The 7254-nt window shown below is 49.3% G+C and overlaps 1 long non-coding RNA gene across 2 annotated transcripts; it reads right to left on the bottom strand.

The window, feature by feature from the left end:
• Nucleotides 1–208: 208 nt before the first annotated feature.
• Nucleotides 209–6727, bottom strand: LOC138282549 (uncharacterized). 2 transcript variants are annotated; one of them, XR_011200967.1, is made up of 2 exons: nucleotides 6546–6727; nucleotides 209–1584 (listed from the first exon to the last, which is right to left on the bottom strand). It is a non-coding gene; the product is annotated as an uncharacterized lncRNA (long non-coding RNA). The 2 variants fall into 2 exon arrangements; XR_011200968.1 differs by lacking the exon at nucleotides 6546–6727 and adding an exon at nucleotides 2044–2116.
• Between the last annotated feature and the right edge of the window lie 527 nt (nucleotides 6728–7254).

Raw genomic sequence — 7254 nt, 5'->3', positions numbered from 1 at the left:
CATGCTGCCGCCGCACACAAAGACAGGCTCTGGGTATGTTTTGTTCCCATAGCAAACCTAAGGGGGGCTTCTCAGCAGCGTTACTTTCTGTTCCTCTTAGCCCCACATCTGCCGACCACCACCTTATCATGATATTTAATTACTAACAACACAGAGGCATTATAAAACAGCAGTACATATCAAAATGTGCTTGAAAAATATGCGAAAATAATACCTACATCGTTTTTATTTTCTTGAATATAATATTCCACGCACCTCTACCTGTTTCCACGTTCTCCCAGGTCCAAGTTCCCTCAGTGTGAAGCCTCGATCCCTGTTCCGAAATGACATGAATTTTTAGCCAATCACCATAAACACGGTGGGCAGTTAACCCAGACCTCATAACCCACAGAACGTCATAAACCTTATAACATGAACTATTCAATTGTTTAAAAAAGCCAAATTCTGAGATTCGGCGACAAAATGAACCTTCCGGGCACCCATGCCTAGTAACCATTCTGCTTGCCATCTACAATGGATGGGCAGGCTTCATGTTCATGCCGAGTTAAGGGAAAACGGAGCCCAGCAAGGGGCTTCTTTCCATAAACAACAACTTTGCACAAAGTCAGTTCCCCACCCCTTTAGAATTAGGGTGCACTCAGAGGCGCGCACCATGTGAGCTCTGCGCCCTAAAAGTCTTTGGGTGCAGGATCAAGTGTCTTCTTATAGCTGTCGAGGTCTGAAGGCTCAGCTCTTGGCATTCACCGCGTGCCTTAATTGTATGACATTAAATCAAGGTCCGCTGTGAACACGCAGAGTCCAAGTCTAGAGTATCCGCGAGGGGGCGCCAAGACAACACTGCAGCATACTGGAGCCATCTCCGCCACCGTGCAGGGAAGGCCGACGCCGTGCAGGGAAGGCCGAGGGGTCACTCCTTGCCGTTATGTGGAGCTGTACACCCACAAACCCTCTAAATTGTCCAACACACCTTGGTTTGATCTGTGCACAAGCTCATACAATAGACACCTCCCGAAGTGACATCTGACGCAGCTAACGTACACTCTTTACATGGCCTTTCAGAGCGATGCCTGGTACGGTGGAACAAGAGTCCTTCCTCTGTGAAAAGGCAAAGGTCATTGCATTTCCTAGTCGCGAGGAGGGCTTCTCAGTGCACAACCCTGCAGCTCCATGTCAGACTCGGTGACCAGGGACGTTTTGCTGGGCCTTTCTCCGGCGCATACTTCTGGAACGCTCACAATCCGTGCCTTCTGTCTTTGTAATGTATAAAATGATCCGAGAGGCACGCGCCTGTTCCCGGGAGAGTGTAGACAGCCCTCGACGGTAGTATTTTCAGAGCCCGGGCAGTCTGGAAGCCCTGGGTGCGCCGGGGCCCCTTCTATCCAGCAGGTTTTGGTGCAGATCCTGAGTGATCGCCTGTCCCAGGGATACCCGACTCTGTTAATGGAACCGATCGTTACGAGAGTCTCTCTCTGGATCCTCCAGGCTCGTGGACATGCTGTGCCGCGTGACTGCCTGAGACTCTGCCGCAGTGCGAGGGGCAGCCGATCTCCTTCCCTTCAGAGCTCGACGTCTCCAAGCGAGAGCCTAGAAACGGACATAGAAACACAGTCAAACCACTTAAGCAGCCCAAAGTGAGAGCAAATCGCCAACAGCACAGCACCACGATAAGTATATCATCAGCATTTATCAGCATGGCAATGAAAAGCATATGAAACCATTGCATTACAACTGATCATCAAAACCGATAGTCGGTGAAATAGTGTATACCTTAATGCTGCATAGAGAAGGATCCCTGCAAAAGACGACATATATAGTTGTTGAACACACAGAAAATCATTCCACTCGGAGAAACAGAGGATGTGACAAAATGCGGGAAGAACTCGGGCCCTTGGATGCACAACATAGACTGTTTCCCAAACCAGGGTACCAGAGTGCCGCAAAAATGCACAAGGATAAGAAAATTGTCCCAACCCAGTTTAAATATATAGGCAATGGGTGAACAAAGGTATGATTTTCCTAGTGAAAAGAAACCGTGTATGTTACCATGTTCGTCGTGCCCGAGCCCTGTGTCCTGAGTGCTGAGAGGGGTGCAGCCTGGTCTGTCCCCCTCGCTGGCTGCTACAGAATCAGGGCTAATGGCTCTCCAACCAAACAAATAAGGCATCTGCCGCCAGCACAAGAGGATTACACCGAACTGCTGACGTCACCAGCCAGGCAGATGTTGGCTCCCAAAGTCCTGATCATCTCCCAGTGTCCTTGAAACTAAAGAGGGCCCAGATATTAGCCACGAGCACAGGCGCAGCCCCTGAACCGGCCCAAAGGAGCCGGAAGTGTATGTGTGCTTGTGTATACCAGATGCACAGACCCAGTCACGCAAACTCACAGAGAAACATACATGGACCACAAACACATATGATCCGAGCTAGGAGGGCCTGCTCCGCATCCGCAGACACAAACGGAAACACACAAGCAAAACACACACAGAGAGGCTCATAGAGACACACGCGTGCACCTGGAAAACAGACACAGCCATACAAGCCACACGCGCACACACACGTATGCACACACCCATGCGCAAACACACAACCACACTCACAATACACATATGAAGTAGACGGAAATGAAACAGTCACCATCTTATAGGCACGCATACACACAGACACAAACGCACACACACATTTATACACACAGGTTATAAGTGTCACATGCATCCGAATACGAACTGTCCCTTATCTGATCTCATATTTAATCCAGTATATTTTTTGGAGAAAAAAAAGAAAACATCTTAACCCCAAACTAGTGCATGCAAATGTACTACAAAGGTATCCTGTTCGCCTATACCAATCCACAGAGCCCTAAGCGAATATTCTGGAACCCAAGATGTAACCCCGACAGAACACTCACTGCCTTATGAAAAAAATAAGCCCGCTCCCAAAATGGACTCTGTCTCAGACATAGCGCCTCTCTTGTCCTATGGGTGCATGGACGGGTGCACGCATGCAGTGATATAATTTAGGGGATGTCATTGCGTCGCTACACACCATACACAAACTGCACACTATATCAAGCAGCAACTCGCTTTACATATTAGCGTGGGACGAATAAAACAAATTAAAAATACGTGCAAGTAGATCAATAATTCAATATAAACATGCACATATATTTCTATATCTATGTTACTCTAAATATGTCACGTATCACTCTTTTAATATAAAACTATTAATAAATACATATCTTGTTTAATTGTTTAAGTAGTCGCTTAAGACACAAATGAAGTGTAAGAGCGCTTTGTGTGTTTGCATATGTATCTATAAAGCGTATGCAATGGTGCTTTTATTTAAAAAAAAAAAAAACTTCTAAGACTCAATTGTGACAAAGAGTGGACAAAAATCTATCACTGTCTCAACAATCTATTTGCCACAGTCTGCGTGAGCATCGTCTTTTGTAAGCCGCTGTACAGTGAGCACACACAACAAGCGCACATACAAAAGGCAGTCCTCTGAAAGATATGAAAGCCTTCTCCAAATCCAAAAACCCTACGGCAGAATTTGGTCATCTTCACGCTTCTGAAATCAGAATTAGGCACCAGAGGAGACTCCTGCGGCCTGAGGTACAGGCCACCACGCAGAGTGGACGGAAAGAAGGAAAAGCTGGGGTCGCGTCTCATCTAAGTTAGTGCCGGATATCGCGGCTGGAATTCACCCGGGCTGCACGGTTTCTACCATGTGGCCGATCGGTGCATAAATACAGCACCTTTTTGACACACTTTATGTCACTTTACTTCACACCACCGAGCCCTGAAATCACGAACAGAGGCCTAACACGAATACAAAACATATGCACACAGCACTCTATTTATCACCAGCCGTGTGCTTCCTTAAGCATCGGCACAGTGTAAAATATAATATCCAATGTTGCACAGTGGAATAAACAAATAAGAACCCTGTAACTTCAGATGTACATGATACTGGTACATTTGAAAAGATCACATCCAAATATGACAAAACCTTACAGGATAATAAACGATGTTTAATTGAACTGGTCGAAAAAATCCAGACTTTTGAAATGTATGTGGTCCTGACAAAAGGGTATGTGTGGATGCTAAAACTGGGCTGACTGATACAGTAGGGTTGGAGCATCGAATAAGGACACCACAAAGAGGGCGTGTGATATGCTGAAACGCGACAGTACTGCTGAACAGGAATGTACAGGACTGTGTGTGGGATGCTGGGGACCTTGCCACACTGTTACAGGGGGGCCGGCGCTTGATACGGTCGTGCGCTTAGGGTGCTAGTCTGGGGCGCACTGATACAGGAGTGAGTGTTGGATGCTGACTCAGGATGGCACAAATACAAGAGTGCGTGCGGGATGCTGAAGCCGGGCCGCCGTGGTAGAGGAGAGCCTGTGGGATGCCGGCACCCTACCACACTGGTCAAGGCGTCAATATGGGACCGCCATGCCTGTTGTCTGAAAGGTCTTGGTGGCGGTTTTCAGCAGCAGTCCGACTGTGTGCTTATCCGTCTGTGGGCTGTAAGAGAGATGGTCTAGAGGGCGAGGTGGGCAAGTAAGGTCGCACTACCTGCTTATGTGGCGTGTTTGTGTGGTGCGTGTGGCTGGAGACAATGAGTCTGTTTTACACTTATGGAGCTGTGTTTGTTTTTTTATTGTGAGAGCGACGTGTTCCGACAGCAGACAAGCCATATATCACCGCAGATATCCATCTCGATACCTATAACATTAAGGTCAAAACCATGTAGGTTAAGATATGATCTGCCCCCAAAGTGTGCTCATGTGTTACTATGAAAAGCCAGGGATTTTGTCGTATTGTAAAGAAGGCGCCCTGGTTTCGCTGTCCATGGTGTTGAGTGAGTGGGCTGCAGAGCAAAGTTCACCCTCTGCAGGGGACAGGCCGAGCTCTGGGGGCCCAGATATGTATCACCTGCGCCCTCGCACCGATCCAGGACGCTTAATGTGCATGTCACATGTGACAGCAGAGGACTGCGCGTGTATGTTGGGTGTTATTTGATGTAATTACACACAGAGGGGCCTTCTCGTGCTGAGAACTATCCGGTAGCAGACACTGTGCTCTTGGCTCCTGTTTGTAAGGTGGAAAGGGTCGCCTTAACACATGCACACGGGGCACGACGGCCTAAAGCCGATACGTCTGTATGTTCATTTACTTTTATGAGAAGAGACTGTAAACAGATCCGCGCAATAATAAGTCGGCACAAGATACTTTACAGCTTGTGAAATCCCATATCCCTCTTTTCTTAGCGGGTCGCCGTGGGCTTTCTATACCAATTTTTGAGTTCGTGCTGTGAAAGTGGGACATTGAGCGCCTGTGGACAGGGTCGGCCTACATCAGTGGCTGGTGCTATCACTCGGTGCTCACTCCTTTGTGAAAGTAGTGACTTGGCCAGGCTCGCTGGGGACGGTGGAGGGATACCCCGTCCGCTCCACGCTTCAACGCGCTGACTCGGTGCGTTCTTCTATGTGAAAGCCGTGAGTTGACCCTGGGTCTTTCAGTGCCTCGGTGGAGTGATACCTCGCTCGCTCCACGGGCAGAGGCTCGCGTTACACTGTTGTGCAGACCATGCAGCGGCTAGGCGCCTCTTCTGGTGTCAGTGTGAAGGACGGCGAGTCAATGAGACCGGTTCGGGACAAAGACGCTCCAGCCACTCTCCCGGGTTGCCATGCTTCGTTCCTAACGCCAGACCCAGGCACCGGGCCCTGTACAAAGGGTCTGGGCCATCGTAATCTGGACCTGTCGTGACTAGAGCACACCACCCACTTCCTGACGTTCAGCCACGTTCGGTAAAATAACTAAATACCGTTATTAACCCACGGTTACCGGAAGAGCGCGGCGCTGGGTGAACTTGGTGCTGGAAGAACTAAGCGCAGGGAGATCCGGGTTTGGGGAGAGATCGGCGCGGGAAAAGCTGGGCGTTTGAAAAGATTCGAGAGCCTGTGGCTGGAATGACTGGGTGCGGAAAGGGGTGCCAAATTGACAGAAAAGATGTGCGCGCTGGTGTTCGGAAGAGGTGGTTACCAAAAGAGCTAAGCGCAGCAAGCGCTCAGTGTGGGGAAGCTGGTGCTGGAAGGGATGGATGCGGAAACCTCTGACAGAGGAGGGGATTGGAATGCGCGTGAGCTCAAACTGCTGGGTGCTGAACAAGGTGGGGGAAATGGGGCAAGGGCCAGAGAGAGGCGGAATAGCTGGGTGGCGTGAAAGTTGGGATAACCGGGAGCTGGCGGTGAATGCGCCGGCTGTGAGGAGAGGGAAAGCGGTGTCATGAATCGACAGACGCCATTACAGCCTGCATATCATTACCATCCCCGGCGCACACTGCACCTCATTGGGATAGAGGGATATGTGCCCGGAGATCGCAGTAAAAAAATTGTGAAAATCAAAATAGCATCTTATTTCATGCCAAACATCGACGCCAACCCTCAGCGGAGAGCAAAACTGCGAACAGAAGCAAATAATTGTGACATTCAGAAATTATGGCAAAATAAAAGCCCAGACAAGGTCTCCGCATACTCACCGGCTTGCTGCGAAGGCTAATCCTTGTCCTGCATGTTTAGCGGTATTTTCCACATCCTCGACCCTCAGGGAGAGGCCCGCTGCACCAGATCAGAAACCAAAAAAAGACACTGCGCTTGTTCGGAGCGGGAGATTGAAGCGGGTGGAGGAGGGTCCTTGTGGCGGGAGCATCATGCTTTCTGCATTGGATTCAGACAATCTTAGCTCAATAAAGCGAGATTCCCCTCCTTCTCTCCCTCCCTTTCGCTCCCCGACCCCCTTCGCTCCTCTTCGCCCCTCCCCCCTTTATTTTACTTTTTTTTCAAAGAAGGCAGGCCTCTTCCTGCATCTCAATGAGTTAAATCAGCCACTTTCCTTCTCATGCATCAGCGGCCTCCCAAACACCACCAGAGCTGCGGGCACAAAAGGGCATTTAGCCGCCTCCAATTTGTTCAGCGGGCCTGGCCGTAATTTGCTTTTTTGGATTATAATTAAATCATGCATCTCGCCCAGTGCGTTACAATTTTTTTTTTTTTTTTTTTAAAGAGCACTCGCTCTTCCCCGCCGACTGAAGCAAGTAACTGTAACATTTCTTTCTCCACCTTTTCACCTGCTCCAAGGCTTGAGCAGTCAGTGTGACCCCAGTGTTTCTCCGAAATAACCCCTGACCTGGCCAGGGGCAGAGGTTTCCTCGCACCGCCTGTCCCGGGGCCTGTTCAGCAGCTACTGTA

This window comes from Pleurodeles waltl, chromosome 2_2 (assembly GCF_031143425.1).
Source record: "Pleurodeles waltl isolate 20211129_DDA chromosome 2_2, aPleWal1.hap1.20221129, whole genome shotgun sequence".
NCBI classification, from domain to species: domain Eukaryota; kingdom Metazoa; phylum Chordata; class Amphibia; order Caudata; family Salamandridae; genus Pleurodeles; species Pleurodeles waltl.
Note: the sequence above shows the minus strand (reverse complement) of the source record. Positions and strands in the feature narration are given on the sequence as shown.